The 19,415-nt window shown below is 39.8% G+C and overlaps 1 long non-coding RNA gene across 3 annotated transcripts in view; it reads left to right on the top strand.

The window, feature by feature from the left end:
- The first annotated feature begins 6,945 nt into the window (after positions 1 to 6,945).
- LOC147357019 (uncharacterized) overlaps positions 6,946 to 19,415 on the top strand; it is a 36,097-nt gene continuing 23,627 nt past the window's right edge. Inside the window, exons 1-2 of one of the 3 annotated variants that reach the window (XR_015143722.1) lie at positions 6,946 to 7,292; positions 7,881 to 8,386. This is a non-coding gene — a long non-coding RNA (uncharacterized LOC147357019). Of the gene's footprint in view, positions 7,293 to 7,880; positions 8,387 to 19,415 lie in introns of those variants that run through there. The other 2 variants (XR_015143723.1, XR_015143724.1) reach the window with 2 other exon arrangements.

Here is a 19,415-nt window from a genome sequence, read left to right as displayed (position 1 = left end):
TAGAACACTGGTGAAAGAAATCAAAGAGGACACTAATAGATGGAGAAATATACCATGTTCATGGATTGGAAGAATCAATATAGTGAAAATGAGTATACTACCCAAAGCAATTTATAGATTCAATGCAATCCCTATCAAGCTACCAACGGTATTCTTCACAGAGCTAGAACAAATAATTTCACAATTTGTATGGAAATACAAAAAACCTCGAATAGCCAAAGCTATCTTGAGAAAGAAGAATGGAACTGGAGGAATCAACCTACCTGACTTCAGGCTCTATTACAAAGCCACAGTTATCAAGACAGTATGGTACTGGCACAAAGACAGAAATATTGATCAATGGAACAAAATAGAAAGCCCAGAGATAAATCCACGCACATACGGACACCTTATCTTTGACAAAGGAGGCAAGAATATACAATGGATTAAAGACAATCTCTTTAACAAGTGGTGCTGGGAAAACTGGTCAACCACTTGTAAAAGAATGAAACTAGAACACTTTCTAACACCTTACACAAAAATAAACTCAAAATGGATTAAAGATCTAAATATAAGACCGGAACCTATAAAACTCCTAGAGGAGAACATAGGCGAAACACTCTACGACATACATCACAGCAGGATCCTCTATGACCCACCTCCCAGAATATTGGAAATAAAAACAAAAATAAACGAATGGGACCTAATTAACCTTAAAAGCTTCTGCACATCAAAGGAAACTATTAGCAAGGTGAAAAGACAGCCTTCAGAATGGGAGAAAATAATATCAAATGAAGCAACGGACAAACAACTAATCTCAAAAATATACAAGCAACTCCTACAGCTCAACTCCAAAAAAATAAATGACCCAATCAAAAAATGGGCCAAAGAACTAAATAGACATTTCTCCAAAGAAGATATACAGATGGCTAACAAACACATGAAAAGATGCTCAACATCACTCGTTATCAGAAAAATGCAAATCAAAACCACTATGATGTACCATTTCATGCCAGTCAGAATGGCTGCGATCCAAAAGTCTACAAGCAGTCAATGCTGGAGAGGGTGTGGAGAAAAGGGTACTCTCTTACACTGTTGGTGGGAATGCAAACTAGTACATCCACTATGGAGAACAGTGTGGAGAGTCCTTATAAAACTGGAAATAGAACTGCCTTATGATCCAGCAATCCCACTGCTGGGCATACACACTGAGGAAACCAGAAGGGAAAGAGACACGTGTACCCCAACGTTCATCGCAGCACTGTTTATAATAGCCAGGACATGGAAGCAACCTAGATGCCCATCAGCAGATGAATGGATAAGAAAGCAGTGGTACATATACACAATGCAGTATTACTCAGCCATTAAAAAGAATACATTTGAATCAGTTCTAATGAGATGGATGAAACTGGAACCTATTATATAGAGTGAAGTAAGCCAGAAAGAAAAACACCAATACAGTATACTAATGCATATATATGGAATTTAGAAAGATGGTAACAATAACCCTGTGTATGAGACTGCAAAAGAGACAACGATGTATAGATCAGTCTTATGGACTCTGTGGGAGAGGGAGAGGGTGGGGAGATTTGGGAGAATAGCATTGAAACATGTATAATACCATGTATGAAATGCGTCGCCAGTCCAGGTTCGATGCACGGTACTGGATGCTTGGGGCTGGTGCACTGGGATGACCCAGAGGGAGGGTAGGGGAGGGAGGAGGGAGGAGGGTTCAGGATGGGGAACGCGGGTATACCTGTGGCGGATTCATTTTGATATTTGGCAAAACCAATACAATATTGTAAATTTTAAAATAAAATAAAATTAAAAAAGAAAAAAAAGAGATGGGAATACCAGACCACTTGACCTGCCTCCTGAGAAATCTATTTGCAGGTCAAGAAGCAACAATTAGAACTGGACATGGAACTACACACTGGTTCCAAAACAGGAAAGCAGTACGTCAAGGCTGTATATTGTCACCCTGCTTATTTAACTTCTATGCAGAGTACATCATGAGAAATGCTGGGTTGGAACTGAACTGTATAATTTGAATGTTTTCAAGAAGTGTTATTAAAATTATTCATTGTTAAAAAAAATAAAAAATAAAAAAAATGCAGTTCTTGCTCTTGGAAAAGAAAAAAAAAAAAAAAAACAGGAGATGACAAGAGTGAACATCAACATTCTAGGGATCAGCGAACTAAGATAGACTGGAATGGGTGCATTTAACTCAATTGACCATTCTTTCTACTACTGTAGGCAGGAATCCCTTAGAAAAAATGGAGTAGCCATAATAGTCAATAAAAGAGTCTGAAATGCAGTACTTGGATGCTATCTCAAAAACAACAGAATGATCTCTGTTCCTTTCCAAGGCAAGCCATACAATATCACTGTAATCCAAGTCTATTCTCCAACCAGTAATGCTGAAGAAGCTGAAGTTGAACAACTCTATGAAGACCTACAAGACCTTCTAGAATGAACACCCAAAAAAAGATGATTTTTTCATTTTAGGGAACTAGAATGCAAAAGTAGGAAGTCAAGAAACACCTAGAGTAATAGGCAAATTTGGCCTTGGAGTACAGAATGAAGCAGGGCAAAGGCTAATAGAGTTCTGCCAATAAAATGCACTGGTCATAGCAGACACCCTCTTTCAACAACACAAGAGAAGACTGTACACATGGCCATCACCAGATGGTTGACACCGAAATCAGATTGATTATATTCTTTGCAGCCAAAGATGGGAAAGCTCTATACAGTCAGCAAAAATAAGACCAGGAGCTGACTGTGGCTCAGATCATGAACTCCTTAATGCCAAATTCAGACTGAAATTGAAGAAAGTAGAGAAAATCACTAGACCATTCAGGTATGGCCTAAATCAAATCCCTTATGACTATACAGTGGAAGTGAGAAATAGATTTAAGGGACTAGATCTGATAGACAGAGTGCCTGATGAACTATGGATGGAGGTACGTGACATTGTAGAGGAGACAGGAATCAAGACCATCCCCAACAAAAGGAAATGCAAAAAAGCAAAATGGCTGTCTGAGGAGGCATTACAAATAGCTGTGAAAAGAAGAGAAGTGAAAAGCAAAGGAGAAAAGGAAAGATATACCCATTTGAATGCAGAGTTCCAAAGAATAGAAAGGAGAGGAAAGAAAGCCCTGCTAAGCCATCAATGCAGAGAAATAGAGGAAAAAAATAGAATATGAAAGACTAGAGATCTCTTCAAGAAATCTAGAGATATCAGGGGAACATTTCATGCAAAGATGGGCTCAATAAAGGACAGAAATGGTAGGGACTTAACAGAAGCAGAAGATATTAAGAAGAGGTGGCAAGAATCCACAGAAGAACTGTTCAAGAAAGATTTCATGACCCAGATAATCACAATCATGTGATCACTCACCTAGAGCCAGATATCCTGGAATGTGAAGTCAAGTGGGCTTTAAGAAGCATCACTAAGAACAAAGGTAGTGGAGATGATGGGATTCCAGTTCAGCTTTTTCAAATCCTAAAAGATGAAGTGGCCACAGGACTGGAAAAGGTCAGCTTTCATTCCAGTCCCAAAGAAAGGCAATGCCAAAGAATGCTCAAACTACTGACCAATTACACTCATCTCACACGCTAGCAAAGTAATGCTCAAAATTCTCCAAGCCAGGCTTCAGTGGTGAACTGTGAACTTCCAGATGTTCAAGCTGATTTTAGAAAAGGCAGAGAAACCAGAGACCAAATTGCCAGCATTCGCTGGATCATCGAAAAAGCAAAAGAGTTCCAGAAAAACATCTATTTCTGCTTTATTCACTTTGCCAAATCCTTTGACTGTGTGGTCACAATACACTGTGGAAAATTCTGAAAGAGCTGGGCATACCAGACCACCTGACCTGCCTCTTGAGAAATCTGTATGCAGGTTAGGAAGCAACAGTAAGAACTGGACATGGAACAACAGACTGGTTCCAAATAGGAAAAGGAGTACATCAAAGTTGTATATTGTCACTGTGCTTATTTAACTTATATGTAGAGTACATCATGAGAAATGCTGGGCTGGAAGAAGCACAAGCTGGAATCAAGATTGCCAGAAGAAATGTCAATAACCTCAGATAGGCAGAGGACACCACCCTTATGGTAGAAAGTGAAGAAAAACTAAAGAGGCTCTTGATGAAAGTGAAAAAGGAGAGTGCAAAAGTTGGCTTAAAGCTCAACATTCAGAAAACTAAGACAATGACATCCAGTCCCATTACTTCATGGGAAATATATGGGGAAACAGTGGAAACACTGTCAGACTTTATTTTTTTAGGCTCTGAAATCACTGCAGATGGTCTTTGCAGCTTAGTCAAGGCTATGGTTTATCCAGTGGTCATGTATGGATATGAGAGTTGGACTATAAAGAAAGCTGAGTGCCAAAGAATTGATGCTTCGGCATTGGTGATGTTGGAAATGACTCTTGAGAGCCCCTTGGACTGTAAGGAGATTCAACCAGTCCATCTTAAAGGAGATCAGTCCTGGGTGTTCATTGGAAGAACTGATGTGAAGCTGACACTCCAATACTTTGACCCCCTATGTGAAGACCTGACTCATTTGAAAAGTCCCTGATGCTGGGAAAGATTGAGGGCAGGAGAAGAAGCGGACGACAGAGGATAAGATGGTTGGATGGCGTCACTGGCTCAATGAACATAGGTTTGGGTGGACCCCAGGAGTTGCTGATGGTCAGGGAGGCCTGGTGTGCTGCGGTTCATTGGGTCGCAAAGAGTCAGACACAACTGAGCAACTGTACTGAACTGATAGGTAGTTAAAATGAGGAATCACTGTTTTCTTCATTTAATATTGCAGGAGGCAAACAATCAATTGTAAAAGCAGTTATCCAAATTAATCCCCTTGTATAGTTTCCATAACAATGTATAAAATATTTGTACTTTGTTCCTATCATATTTATCCTGAATATATTTACTGTAATGTGATTTTCTTTCTTGCTTCTAATAAAAATAGATTTTGCCTTTTATATGTCTTCATTGCTTTTATTTTTCTAGTGCTTTATACCTGTTGCATTTTACAAAATTATTTTTCCACATTAAATTGTGGGGGAGGTGGTGACTGATTCTAGATAGTTTGTGAAGTACTGAGCTTCATGAAAATTTCAGAAGACAAATTGAATACCTTTTAAAATATAGTAAGGTATTTGGAGTGGTATTAGTATGTAGAAACTTAACCAGTGACTTCATCAATATTTGACTAACAAAAGAAAAAAGTATGAAGTTCAAGTTTTGAATTGCTGTAGTTGAGTGAATAGTGAGACACTCAATTTTCTGGGAAATTCAGGAGAAGACACAAGTTTGGAAAAGGGACAAGGAGCTAGCAAGGTAGTTTATAAGTATTTTAAATGTTTGATAGATCTTTTCTGTACTTACATCATAGTTAAAATCTTCAGAGATAACTGAAAAATCATGGCATCCTTTCCTCCCCCTGAGTTTGCATGACACGGGATCATAAAATGTCACTTAGCCTCAGGTGTTTCACTAGTTATCAAAAGAGAATTTCTTTCTGTTTCTCATACTCCACTGCCTCACAGGAGTCCTGTGTATACTTTTAAAGATTTAGCCTGAAGATAAATTTGAATGACATTGCATTTAGAATCATTATTATCTTGAAAAATACAAAATGGTTTTCGGAGATCAAAATGTATTTTATGAACATAGGTTTCTACCAAGATGACAGTTTGCAACGAGTACTCACATGTCTGAATTCCATCAGTGAAGTGTATCTCTAGCGTGATATTTCGAATTATCTTTATTTCTCAGATGTACTTGGAGTGATGAATAACCAACCAATTAACAGGCAAATAAACATAGCTATTAGCATATTTAAGAAATGAAACATACTATGCTATCAGATTTTACAGGGATAGTTTTGACACCATATCTTATTGTTTGTTAAATGTTCATGATGTCTTGTGACTGTCATCTGCCACACTGTTCAGATATTTTGCATTTATTTGTATAATTATTTATATGTATCTGTCGTAACACCATACTGTATATCCCTGTATTTATTCCTTTTTAGTAACTAGCATTCAGCCTACCAAAATTAGGGGCTAACTAAATATGAGTAAATGGAGTAAATGAAAGATGGACTTTATTAAACATACAGTCTGACCAGAACAAAATGCTTATTAATTACCGAGTTCCATTTGCTTGTCAGTAGCTTTCTGCCTAGGGACACTAAAAAGATTTGAAATGCTGGTTGTTATTATGTTTAGGCACAGCTGTTCAGTGATTCTATTATTAAAAGAAAATTATTTTTCTTCTCATGCAAAAATGAAGTAACTGGCCCATTCTTGGAATGCATTTTGAATTTCCTAGAAGAAAATGCACTTTGAAATGCTCGTTTCTTCTTTCTAAAGTTACTTGAAATATAGCAGAGAAGATTTCTCTGGCAGAGAAGTCTCTTAACCATTCCACTCCAATGATTTTAGTAACCCAGGTCTCTAATCTTCTCTGAGAGGCTCATTCAGTACCACTAATCTGTGAACATCTTGCTTTCCAGCAAACATTTGCATTTTAGAGAACAGTGAGGTTTATCACTGTGATTTGTTTTCCTCCCTATGAAACTAATCAAAAGCATTTTTCATTCAAAATGTTATAAACAATTTTGTCTAACAGGGTTTCCCCTGGCGGCTCAGCTGGTATAGAATCTGCCTGCAATCCGGGAGACCTGGGTTCGATCCCTGGGTTCCATCCCTGGGTTGGGAAGATGCCCTGGAGAGGGAAGGGCTACCCACTCCAGTGTTCTGACCTGGAGAATTCCCCAAGGTCTATGGAGTCGCAAAGAGTCGGACACGAGTGCGCGACTATCACATTCATATTGTTTCAACACTTTCATGCAAAATTATATCTGAGAGCATTTAACAGTTCTTGAAGACAGGAGCTCTGTCGCCCTGGCGGGCCGCCCTCCTGTCCCACGCGGCGGGGCAGCGCCGGCCTCAACCCAGGAGAGCCTCCGGGGAGCGGGCTGGCGTGAGGCGGCGATGGGCGGCTCCGCAGCGCGGGGACTACTCGCCGCCCGTCCGCGCCCGGCTCCTTGTCCTTGCGCGGCGAACGTCCCGCGCGGCGCCGCTGGCGGCGGGACACGGTGGGCCCTGCGCGAATTATAGGCGCTCCTTCTGAGGCGCCATGTTAAGCCTCTCGATCTGTGGCGGCCGCGCCCGCGGAAAACGACGGGAGGCGCAGACGGAGCAAAGTCAGAGGAGCAGATCGGTCCCCGTCGAGCCTCCAACGCAGGCCGAGGACGGCCGGACTCCCGCCGCGGGAGGATCCTGTTCCGCTGAGGTGCGTGGGCGCCCCTTTCTTCACCCTTGCGGGGCTGATCCCGCTCCTTAGCCAGACCTCGGCGCGGAAGCGCGGTCCCGGCGGTGGCCGGGGGCTGAAGACGCCGCAACCCGAGGCCGGGGGCGGGGAGTGCGGGGTGTGGCCCGCGGCCGGCGGAGGCAGCCCGCGGCCTGAAGGCGGAGCGCGGCGGTCGGCCCGGGTCGGGTGGCCCGGCTCCTTGGGGCCCTGGGTGGGGTTTTCGGAGACGGGCGCCGCAGGGGCGCGTCCGGAAGCTCGGGGCCCGCGGGGTCGAGGGCTGCGGTTTCGTCCCTGGCTCCGGCCGCGATTGAGTTTGGGGGAGAGCGAGCCTGCGCCCCGGGAGGCGGCGGGGTGGGGACGAGGCCATTTCGGTTACTAATTTTCTCAGGTTGAGGAGACAAGAACTGGAAAAAAAAAACAAACAACTTTTTTTGGGGGGGGGATTTGAGGAACTGGAAGATTGTGCGTTAATTAGTTGGGCCTTAATGTCCGACGACGAGTCTCTCTCATAGGTTTAACTTTGTTAATTATGGATTTCTCTTTATAAATTTAAATTTTTTCTCTCTGTAGGTAGTAGATATGTCAATGTTATTTTTAAAGCTCCTGGCCGGGATGTCATTCTAAGAAAACGCCTGTTCGCCTCAGCTGAACATAGTCTCCTATTGTTTCCTGTGGTCTGAGTTTTGATTTGCTTCGGTGCTGGTTCTGACCTTCTTTTGTCCTATGAGAGCACGGGTCCCAACTCTTCGCCATTTCCTTCTCCTGTTCTCTGTTGAGATCCCTGCTCTGTTCCTGTGAGGTGCAGGTAAAAGGCTGGGCTCTCCACGCAGTCTCTGTTGACAGTCCATAGTGGAAGGGACCCCTCCCTACCGTGGTGGGAGTGGGGGTTCCAGCTCCCCATTTTCTTATTAATAAGGTTTGCGAAATGTTCATTCATCCATAACATCATTGGCCACCCACCAGGGGATACACCTTCAGTTGGCAATACATACCTTTGCTCGCAAGCAGGTAAAAGGCTGTAACATCATAAATGGAAATGCACATTTTTATAAACATTTATAAATGGTTGAAATGTGTATGAAAATTGTATGCATGATTATACTGCAAAACTGCAAATATGTTCCTTAATGTTTAGATAAAAATCAGCTGGGGAGCTTATATCACAAAAGAATAAAGGTAAATACGTATGATAGGGTATAATTTAAAATTATATAATGCAGTGTTGATTTTAGCATGATTCATAAGTCTATTCATATTAAAAATTTTCATAAACTATATATAAATTTAACATACTGAAAACCTATGGTGATATTAAAGAGAAGATTCATTATTCAACATTTTATTTTAGGAACATACTAATATAAAATTTGATGATTTAAGAAAATATAATCTTGATAAGGATTATAAAGAACAATTTCCTAATAAAAATGAAAATAAACATATCAATCAAGTGTCAGTATTAGAAATGATGTTATTGAAGTACAGATATGTTTGTTGAAAAAACATCTTTCCCATTTCTTAGTTTAAACTTGGAAAAAGTAGACATATTGTCACTAAAATCCATTAAAATAGTTTAGCTCCTTAACCAAGATCTATATTTCACTATATATTAGCTATGATCATGGAAAACACATTTTCTACTTCAATAATTGTAACGCTATTGGTCTCTTTACCACAAATGTGATGGCGAGTTGAAATTTTGGCTGAAAGCACCAATACGTTGCTCTTAAGTCTGCACTTAAACAAGACCTGGAAACGGTTCAACCTCGCTTCAGTTTATGCCATCTCCCTTCCTTCCCATTCCTATCACAAAGCAGTTTCACAATCTAAGGGAGGAATAATATTGGTATAAGTAGATAAATAATTTTGATATAAGAAATAATGAATTAATGTGTTCTACTTAAATACTTCCCCACCTCAAATTATGTTTCATTTAACCCCTGGCTTCAAATACACTGGTTGTTCCATGGCTAAGAATTTTGAAGAAACAAAATGTGATGGCTTTAAAGGACTAAGCTTGCAAAGTACAAATAGTAATTTTTCCTCTATACAATTCTTCAGTTAATTAGGGCCTAGATAAGAGGTTGGACTGAAAAAAACTAATAAGGGAAATTATGTCACATTGTAACCCAAAGAAGATGGGAAAGGGATGAAAAAGTATAGACATTCAACTTCTTAATCTTAGATTGGGCTTCCCTAGTGGCTCAGACTATAAAGACCCATGTTCCATCCCTGGGTTGGATAGATACCCTGGAAAAAGGAATGGCTACCCACTCCAGTATTCTTCCCTGGAGTAGTCCATGGATGGAGGAGCATGATAGGCTACAGACCATGTGGTTGCAAAGAGTTGGACACCAAGGAGTGATTATGAATAAATGTAAAAAGTCTAAGCTGTATGGGACAAGACCTAGAGTTCAGTTGCTCAGTGATGTCCAACTCTTTGAGAGCCCATGGACTGCAGCATACAAGGCTTTCCTATCCATACCAACTCCCAGAGCTTGCTCAAACCCATGTCCTTCACACTGGTGATTCCATCCAACCACTTCATCCTCTGTCCAGCCTTTCTGCCTTCAATCTGTCCCAGCATCAGGGTATTTTCCATTGAGTCAGTTCTTTGCATCAAGTGGCCAAAGTATTGGAGCTGCAGCTTCATCATCAGTCCTTCCAATAAATATTCAAGATTCATTTCCTTTAGGAACGACTGGTTTGATCTCCTCGCAGTCCAAGGGACTATCAAGAGTGTTCTCAAACACCACAGTTCAAAAGCATCAATTCTTTGGCGCTCAGCTTTTGTTATGGTCCGAATTCTCACATAAATGCGTGACTACTGGAAAAAGAATAGCATTGACTAGACTGACCTTTGTGACCAAAGTAATGTCTCTGCTTTTGAATATGCTGTCTAGGTTGAATCATAGCTTTTCTTCCACAGAAAAGGCTGTGGAAGAAATGGCTGCAGTCACCATCAGCAGTGATTTTGGAGCCCAAGAAAATAAAGTCTGTCACTGTTTCCATTCCTTCCCCAACTATTTGCCATGAAGTGATGGGACCATGATCTTCGTTTTTTGAATGTTGCGTTTTAAGCCAGCTTTTTCACTTTCTTCTTTCACTTTCATCGAGAGGCTCTTTAGTTTCTCTTCACTTTCTGCCATAAGGGTGGTGTCATTTGCATATCTGAGTTTATTGATATTTCTCCAGTCAATCTTGATTGCAGCTTGCGCTTCATCAAGCTCGGCATTTCCCATGATGTACTCTGCATCAGTTCAGTTCAGTTCACTTGCTCAGACATGTCCAACTCTTTGCGACCCCATGGACTGCAGCATGCCAGGCCTCCCCGTCTATCTCCAACTCCCGGAGTTTACTCAAACTCATGTCCGTTGAGTCAGTGATGCCATCCAGCCATCTCATCCTCTGTCGTCCCCTTCTCCTCCTGCCTTCAATCATTCCCAGCATCAGGGTCTTTTCAAATGAGTCAGTTCTTTGCATCAGGTGGCCAAAGTATTGGAGTTTCAGCTTCAGCATCAGTCCTTCCAATGAATATTCAAGACTGATTTCCTTTAGTTACATAAGCAGAGTGACAGTATGCAGCATTGATGTACTCCTTTCTCAGTTTGGAGCCAGTCCCTTGTTCCATGTCCGGTTCTAACCGTTGTTTTTTGATCTTCATACAAATGTTTCTGGAGGCAGATAAAGTGGTCTGGTAATCCTATCTCTTTTACAAATTTTCCACAAATTTTTGTGATCCACAGAGTCAAAGGCTTTGGTGTATTCAATAAAGCAGAAGTAAATGTTTTTCTGGAACTCTCTTGCTTTTTCTATGATCCAGCAGATGTTAGTAATTTGCTCTCTAGTTCCTCTGCCTGTTCTAAATCCAGCTTGAACATCTGAAAGTTTTTGGTTCATGTTCTGTTGAAGCCTGCTTGGAGAATTTTGAGTATTACTTTGCTAGCATGTGAAATGAGTGCAATTGTGTGGTAGTTTGAACATTCTTTGGCATTGGCTTTCTTTGAGAATTGAAATGAAAACTGACCTTTTCCAGTCCTGTGGCCACTGCTGAGTTTCCAAATTTGCTGGCATATTGAGTACAGCACTTTCACAGCATCATCTTTTAGCATTTGAAATAGCTCAGCTGGAATTCCATCACCTCCACTAGCTTTGTTCATAGTGATGCTTCCTAAGGCCCACTTGACTTCACACTCCAAATGTCTGGCTCTAGGTGAGTGATCACACCATCGTGGTTATCTCAGTCATGAAGATTTTTTGTCTAGTTCTTCTGTGTATTCTTGCCACCTCTTCTTAATATCTTCTACTTCTGTTAGGTCCATACCATTTCTGTCCTTTATTTTGCCCATCTTTGCCTGATATGATCCCTTGGTATCTCTAATGTTCTTGAAGAGTTCTCTAGTTCTTTCCCATTCTATGATCTCGATTTCTTTGCATTGGTCAGTGAGGAATGCTTTCTTATCTCTCCTTTCTGTTCTTTGGAATTCTGCATTCAGATGGGCATCACTTTCCTTTTCTCCTTTGCCTTTTTGTTTCTCTTCTTTTCTCAGCTATTTGTAAGGCCTCTTCAGACAACCATTTTGCCTTTTTGCACTTTTTTCTCATGGGAATGGTCTTGATCACCACCTCCTGTACCATGTCCCAAATTTCTATCCATATTTCTTCAGGCACTCTCAGATCTAGTCCCTCGGATCTATTTGTCACTTCCACCGTATACTTGTAAGGGATTTGATTTAGGTCATAAATGGATGGTTAGTGCTTTTCCCTACCCTCTTCAATTCAAGTCTAAATTTTGTGATAAGGAGTTCACGAGCAGAGCCACATTTAGCTCCTGTTCTTGTTTTTGCTGACTGTATAGAGCTTTTCCATCTTTGGCAAAAAAGACTGAAATCAACCTGATTTCAGTACTGACCATCTGATGGTGTCCATATGTAGAGTCATCTCTTGTGTTGTTAGAAGAGGGTGTTTGCTATGACCGGTTTATTCTTTTTGCAAAATTCTGTTACCTTTGCCCTGCTTCAATTTGTACTCCAAGGCCATGTTTGCCTGTTACTCTAGGTATCTCTTGACTTCCTACTTTTGCATTCCAGTCTCCTATGATGAGAAGAACAGCTTTTTTGTGTGTTAGTTCTAGAAGGTCTTGTAGATCTTCATAGAACCATTCCACTTCAGCTTCTTCAGCATTACTGATTGGGGCATAGACTTGGATTACTGTGATATTGAATGGTTTGCCTTGGAAAGGAACAGAAATCAGTCTGTCATTTTTGAGATTGCACCCCAGTACTGCATTTTGGACTATTGTTGACTATGAAGGCTACTCCATTTCTTCTGAGGGATTCTTGCCCACAGTAGTAGATATAATGGTCATCTGAATTAAATTTGCCCATTCCAGTCCATTTTAGTTTACTGATTCCTAGAATGTCGATGTTCACTCTTTCCATCTCCTGTTTGACCACTTCCAATTTACCTTGATTCATGGGCCTAATATTCCTGGTCCCTGTGCATTGTTGTTCTTTGCAGTATCTGACTTTACTTCCATCACCAGTCAAATCCACAGCTGGGCATTGTTTTTGCTTTGGCTCTTTCTCTTCATTCTTTCTAGAGTTACTTCTCCACTCACCTCCAGTAGCATATTGTGCACCTACTGACCTTGGAAATTCATCTTTCAATGCCACGTCTTTTTGCCTTTTCATATTGTTCATGGTGTTCTCACGGCAAGAATACCAGCTTGCCATTCCCTTCTCCAATGGATCACATTTTGTAGCATTCTCCACTATGACCCATGTGTCTTGGGTGGCCCTACAGGGCATGGCTCATAGTTTCATTGAGTTAGACAAGGCTGTGGTCCATGTGATGAGTTTGGTTAGTTTTCTATGATTGTGGTTTTCATTCTGTCTGCCTTCTGAGGGATAAGGATAAGAGGTTTATGGAAGCTTCCCGATGGGAGAGATTGATTTTGGGGGAAACTGGGTCTTGTTCTTATGGGCGGGGTCATGTTTAATCAGTCTTTAATCTAATTTTCTCTTGATTTGGGTTTCTTTGTTCTTTCCCCGTTGTTTGGCCTGAGGTCAAACTATGGTAAGGGTAATGAAGATAATGGCGACTTCCTTCAAAAGGAGTTGTGTATGCACTGTTGTATTCAGTGCCCCTGACCCTGCAGCAGGCCACTGTGGACCCATGCCTCCACCAGAGATTTTTGGTCACTCACAGGCAAATCTGGCACAGTCTCTTGTGGGGACGCTGTTCCTTTCTCCTGGTTCCTGGTGTACACAAGGTTTTCTTTGTGCCCTGCAAGAGTCTGTTTCCCCAGTCCAGTGGAAGTTCTGAAATCAAATCCCACTGGCCTCCAAAGTCAAATTCCCTGGGGTTCTCAGTACCTTTGCCCGATCCCCAGGTTGGGAAATCTGCTGTGGGTCCAAGAATTTTCTTAAGAGTTCTAAAAGACCTAGAGGGTTAATGTATTTGTTAAAATTTAAGATTAACCCATAGAAAATTTAAATATAATAAAATGCATAGCATGTGTCTCTGGGAAGGAAGATGGTGATATTTATGTGTGCATAATACTATGTTCCAGTTTGTAACTCAGCCCGCCCAGCATTTCTGTGATGCCCTCCATGTATAGGTTGAACAGACAGGGTGACTTCAGACAGCTGTGTGGCACTCCTTTCTCAGTCTTGAACCAATCAGTTGTTCCACACAGGGTTCTCACTGCTGTTTCTTGAACCACATTCAGGTTTCTCAGGAGACAGGTAAGATGGTCTGGTATTCCAATCTCTCTAAGAGCTTTCCACAGTTTGTCATGATCCACACAGTCAAAGGCTTTAGTGTAGTTGATGAAAGAGATAGAGATGTTTTTCTTAAATTCCCTCACTTTCTCTATAATCCAGCGAATATTAGCAGTTTGATCCCTAGTTCCTATTCCTTTTCTAAACCCAGCTTGGACATCTGGAAGTTCTTGGTTCACATAATGCTGAAGCCTAGCATGCAAGATTTTAAGCATGACCTTACTAGCATGGAAATGAGAGCAACTATCTGATTGCTAGCACATTATTTGGTACTATCCTTCTTGGCAATGTGATGAAGATTGACCTTTTCTAGTCCTGTGGCCACTGCTGGATCTTTAAGATCTGCTGACATAGGAATGCAAAACTTTGATGGCATCATCCTTTAGGGATTTGAATAGTTCTTCTGGAATTTCATTACATCTACTAGCTTTATTAACATCAGTGCTTCTTAAGGCCCACTTGACTTTGAACTCAAGAATGTCTGGCTGTAGGTCACTAACCACACCATCATAGTAATCCGATTCATTAAGATATTTTTTAATACAGTTTTTCCATGTGCTTTTTCCATCTCAATCTCTCAGCATCTACTAGGTCTCTACTATTTTTATCCTTCATTGTGCCCGTCTTTGGATGTAACGGTCCCTTGATGTTTTCAGTTTTCCTGAAGAGATCTCTAGTCTTTCCCCTTTTGTTATTTTCTTTTATTATTAAAAACTGTTCATTGAAGAAGGCCTTCTTGTCTCTGCTAGCTATTCTTTGAAACTCTGCATTTAATTGGATTTACCTTTCCCTCTTTCGCTTGCTTTTCACTTCTCCATTCTTCTGCTGTTTGTAAGGCCTCCTCAGATAACCACTTTGCCTTCTTGCTTTTCTTTTTCTTTGAGATAGTTTTGTTTTCTGCCTCCTGTACAATATTATGGACGTCTGTCCATAGTTCTTCAGGCACACAGTTACGTAGATCTAATCCCTTGAATCTATTTGCTACCTCTACTATGAATTCATACAGGATTTGATTTAAGTCATGCCTGACTGGCCTAGTATTTTTCCCAGTTTTCTTTAGTTTATGCCCGAATTTTGCTATGAACAGCTGATTATCTGAGCCACAGTCAGCTCTGGCCCTTGTTTGTGCTGACTGTACAGCTTCTCCATCTTCGACTACAAGAATGTAATCAGTTTGATTTTGGTATTGACCATTTGGTGATATCCGTGTGTAAAGCCATCTCTTGTGTTGTTCAGAAAGGATATTTGCTGTGATTAGTGCATTCTCTTGACAGAATTAAAGAGCCTCTTGATGAGAGTGACAGAGGGGAGTGGACGAGCCAGCTTAAGACTAAGTACTTAAAAAACTAAGATCATCACATCCAGGCCCATTACTGTACAGCAAATAGAAGGGAAAATGGTGGACGCAGTGATAGATTTCCTCTTCCTGTGCTCCAAAATCACTGAAGACTGTGACTGCAGCTATGAAATCATAATACGATTGCTTCTTGGCAGAAAAGCAGTGACAAACCTAGATAGTGTGTTGAAAAGCAGACATTACTCTGCTGACAAAGTTCATATAGTCCAGGCTCTGGTCTTCCCAGTGGTCATGTGCAGTTGTGAGGGCCGGACCTTAAGGAAGGTAGAACACCGAGGAATTGATGCCTTTGAATTGTGCTGGAGAAGACACCTGAAAGTCCCTTGAACAGCAAGGAGATCAAACCAGTCAATCTTAAGGGTGATCAACCCTAAGTATTCACTGGAAGAACTGATGCTGAAGCAGAAGCTCCAGTGTTTTGGTCATCTAATGCAAACATGACTTGTTGGAATAGTCTTTAATGCTGCAAAAGATCACGGGTAGAAGGAGAATAGGGAATCAGAGCATGAGATGCATGGGCAGCATGACGGATGCAATGAACATGAACTTGGGCAAACTCTAGGAGATGGTGAGGGACAGGGAGGCCTGGTGTGCTGCAGTCCCTGGGGTTGCAAAGAGTTAGACACAACTTGGGGACTGAACAACAACAAACACTATGCTAGTATATATATGTATGTTTAAACATACATACATTTTCAGACATGAAAATATATGTAAAAATGAGTATTTTGTTAGTCATAAAACAAATGAAATAATAACAATTGCAACAACATGGATGGACCTAGAGATTATCATATTAAGTCATACATATGATGTCATATTAAGTCAAATATATGATGTCACTTGTATGCAAAATATAAAATAATGATACAAATGAACTTACTTACAGAACAAAAATAGACTCAGACACTGAAAACAGGCTGATGGTTACCAAAGGGGATAGCAGGTGCAGGGGGATAAATTAGGATTTCAGGACTGATACACACTACTCCAAATAAAATTGATAAACACGGACTTCCCTGATGGTCCAGTGGTTAGGAATCTGTGCTTCTAATGCAGAGGACAAGGTCCAGAGAACTAAGATCCCACAGTGCTATGTGGTATAGCCAGAACAACAACAACAAAAGGCAAGTTCTAGAATGGTGTATGTAGAATGATATCATTTATTACAAAGGACCTACTGTGTAACATATAATGGAAAAGGATCTGAAAAGGAATATATATATTCAGATATATATATATATATATATATATATATATATATATATATATACACACACACACGTATATGTCTGAATCACCTTATTGTATACCTGAAACTAACACAATATTGTAAATTAACTATATGTCAATTAAAAAAAATTAAAAAGTGAAGAAACATGAGTAGTTTGTCAGCTAAAGTGTTCACTTGGAAAATAACAGTAAAACTAAAACTGCTAATTTGTTACTAATTCACTTTAGTGGTTTAAGTTACTGTCCTTCTTTTCTCCTCTTTCCTCTTTTTCTTTTCATAGAAACCAGTACTCACAATAAATCTTACCCAGACTTACAATGAAATAAAAGTATCAGAACATCTGGGTTTATAATGTTCAAGCCAGGAGGCTAGCAAATTATTACCGTTCTGGCTTCTCTTTCTTTTTTACTATTGTTTTGAGGGTCAGGATATTACTGAGGTGGAGGGGGCTGGACTGAATTTGTGATATAATTGTTATCTGTTTGCATATGAGAGTGGGAGACTGAATTTGTGATATAATTAAAATTGTCTGTTTGCATAGGAAAACTGAGGCAAAGAATGACTAAAACTCCCTCAGCGTTAGATATTAGACTTTAGAAGAACTACACTCAAGTTATTAAAAGATTGATTGCAATCATTTTCTTAAAACTTTGTGCATTCAAGTCTGAAGGGAAAATGGTGTACTAGTAGTAATAACAGTGTGTTGAACAATAGTGTAGATTTGTGCTTTTTAATACATTGAATATGCTTTTAGCTCTCACCTTGAAGTCAAATCAATTTAAGTTTTGTAAAGGGTGGAGTACAGTTATTAAAATTTTCCTTCTTATCCCTTGCCTTTTAGTATGAATACACATAATGGTTTAAAATTGCATTCATTCAATCTATATTCACGTGACCTCTAGAATTTTACTGGAAACAAGGCAACAATAAATCAACTGATTTGAATTACCAGCCTGCTTCAGTGTGAGAAAAATTAATCTGAAGTACTGGAGAAATGGTGTTGAATATGTGCTCCGTCTATTGTAAGTTAACTAATTACACTGTTTAAGCCTGTTTACAGACAGTAGTGGTGATAATTTAAAAATCTATAATAAAAACATTTCTCAAAATGGCACTAGCATCTTATTAAATCATTGATTGAACAAGTGTTAATTTTGCTTTTGTAAGGTATACTTTATATCAAGAGTACATACCATAGTTCACTTTTTGTTAAAGGATTAAATACAAATGTATCAAGAAGTAGTGAGTGTCAGTGGTTTTGTAACAGAGCAGTACCCTATGGGGGCGTCTGGAGACAGACCCTCCCCCATATCCTCTGCTTTATTTCCTCTCCGAAGTACCAAATGAGAGAAGGGGAGAGAGACAAAAGAAGGGAAACAGCTCTAGGAATAAAGCAACAGCTCATTGAGTTTACTATGATCATAAAAAGCAACAGTAAAATGAGATTCATGAGGAATATAGTCAGTTTATAAAAAATAAAGTCCTGATTTGTAATGTTTTGCCAATTTGTATGTTGTAAATAAGCTGTGGCTGATTTCAGGCTACTGATGTGAAAATGAAACAATGATCTTTTGCAAGCCAATAGTAGTCAGTTCTAGTATCCATCAACTAAAGATACAGCTCAGAAGTAAATTGTGAGTAAAAAGGGCACATTTCCTCAGCTGTATTTTGGGAACAGCCATAAAAACTAAGTTACAGAGACTTACCTGACAGCCCAATGGTTGAGACTTCCCCTTCCAATGCAGAGGGTGCAGATTCAATCCCTGGTCGGAGAGCTAGGATCCCGATCTAGCCTCCTGGCCAAGAAACCAAAACAAAACAGAAGCAGTTCTATTTAACAGTGTATTTATGTTACAATTTATTGTAATAAATTCAATAAATACCTTAAGGATAAGAAAGTGAAGTCACTCAGTCGTGTCCGACTCTTTGTGACTCCATGGACTGTAGCCCACCAGGCTTCTCCATGGAATTTTCTAGGCAAGAATAATGGGGTGGGTTGCCATTTCCTTCTCCAGGGGATCTTCCCAACCAGGGATGAAACTGGGTCTCCCGCATTGTGGGCAGATGCTTTACAGTCTGAGCCACCTAAAAAAAAAAAAAAACTCAAAAGTTACATAATGTTATATGTTCTACATAGATACTCATATATATTAAAATATGAGTATATACCCCAGGTTTTAGTTTTTTTAGCTTTTTTTTTTTAATTTTATTTTTTAGGAAAAGATGAAAGATCATTTGAAGAGGAAGTGAAGTAAAAATAATTTAAAATTAGTTAATGTTTTCTTCAAATGTATCTATAATTTACCTTATTCACTTAAACAGTTACCTGAAGGAAACAAATATTAAGCTTGTCAATTCTGGATAACAGGAATATGGTTATTTCTGTTTGGTATCTTTATTTTCTTGTAGTTTTCAATTTTTATCTAAAATTTAAGAGAAAATACCTACTCTAAAAGAAATCAGAAACACAAATAAGTGTTATAGTGACGGAGGCTTAAATGAAGTAACTATGGTGGCAGAAAGTGGTATAAAGATTTCAAATGAATTTTTGGTGACAACACTTGTATGATTGCTCTAGAGAATCAAAGCTATAAATAAGGAAAGATTTAATGATTGTTTAGTGAATAAATACTCCATTAAAGATGTAGAAGCTTGGTCTAGTTTTGTTGAGTTACCTCCAACAAATACTGGAGAATGGGAAAACACTGTAAAATCATATGTAATGGAAG

The sequence above is a fragment of the Bos grunniens genome, chromosome 16 (assembly GCF_055505025.1).
Source record: "Bos grunniens cultivar Pamir isolate PY7600 chromosome 16, Bosgru_T2T1.0, whole genome shotgun sequence".
Classification (NCBI taxonomy): domain Eukaryota; kingdom Metazoa; phylum Chordata; class Mammalia; order Artiodactyla; family Bovidae; genus Bos; species Bos grunniens.
Note: the sequence above shows the minus strand (reverse complement) of the source record. Positions and strands in the feature narration are given on the sequence as shown.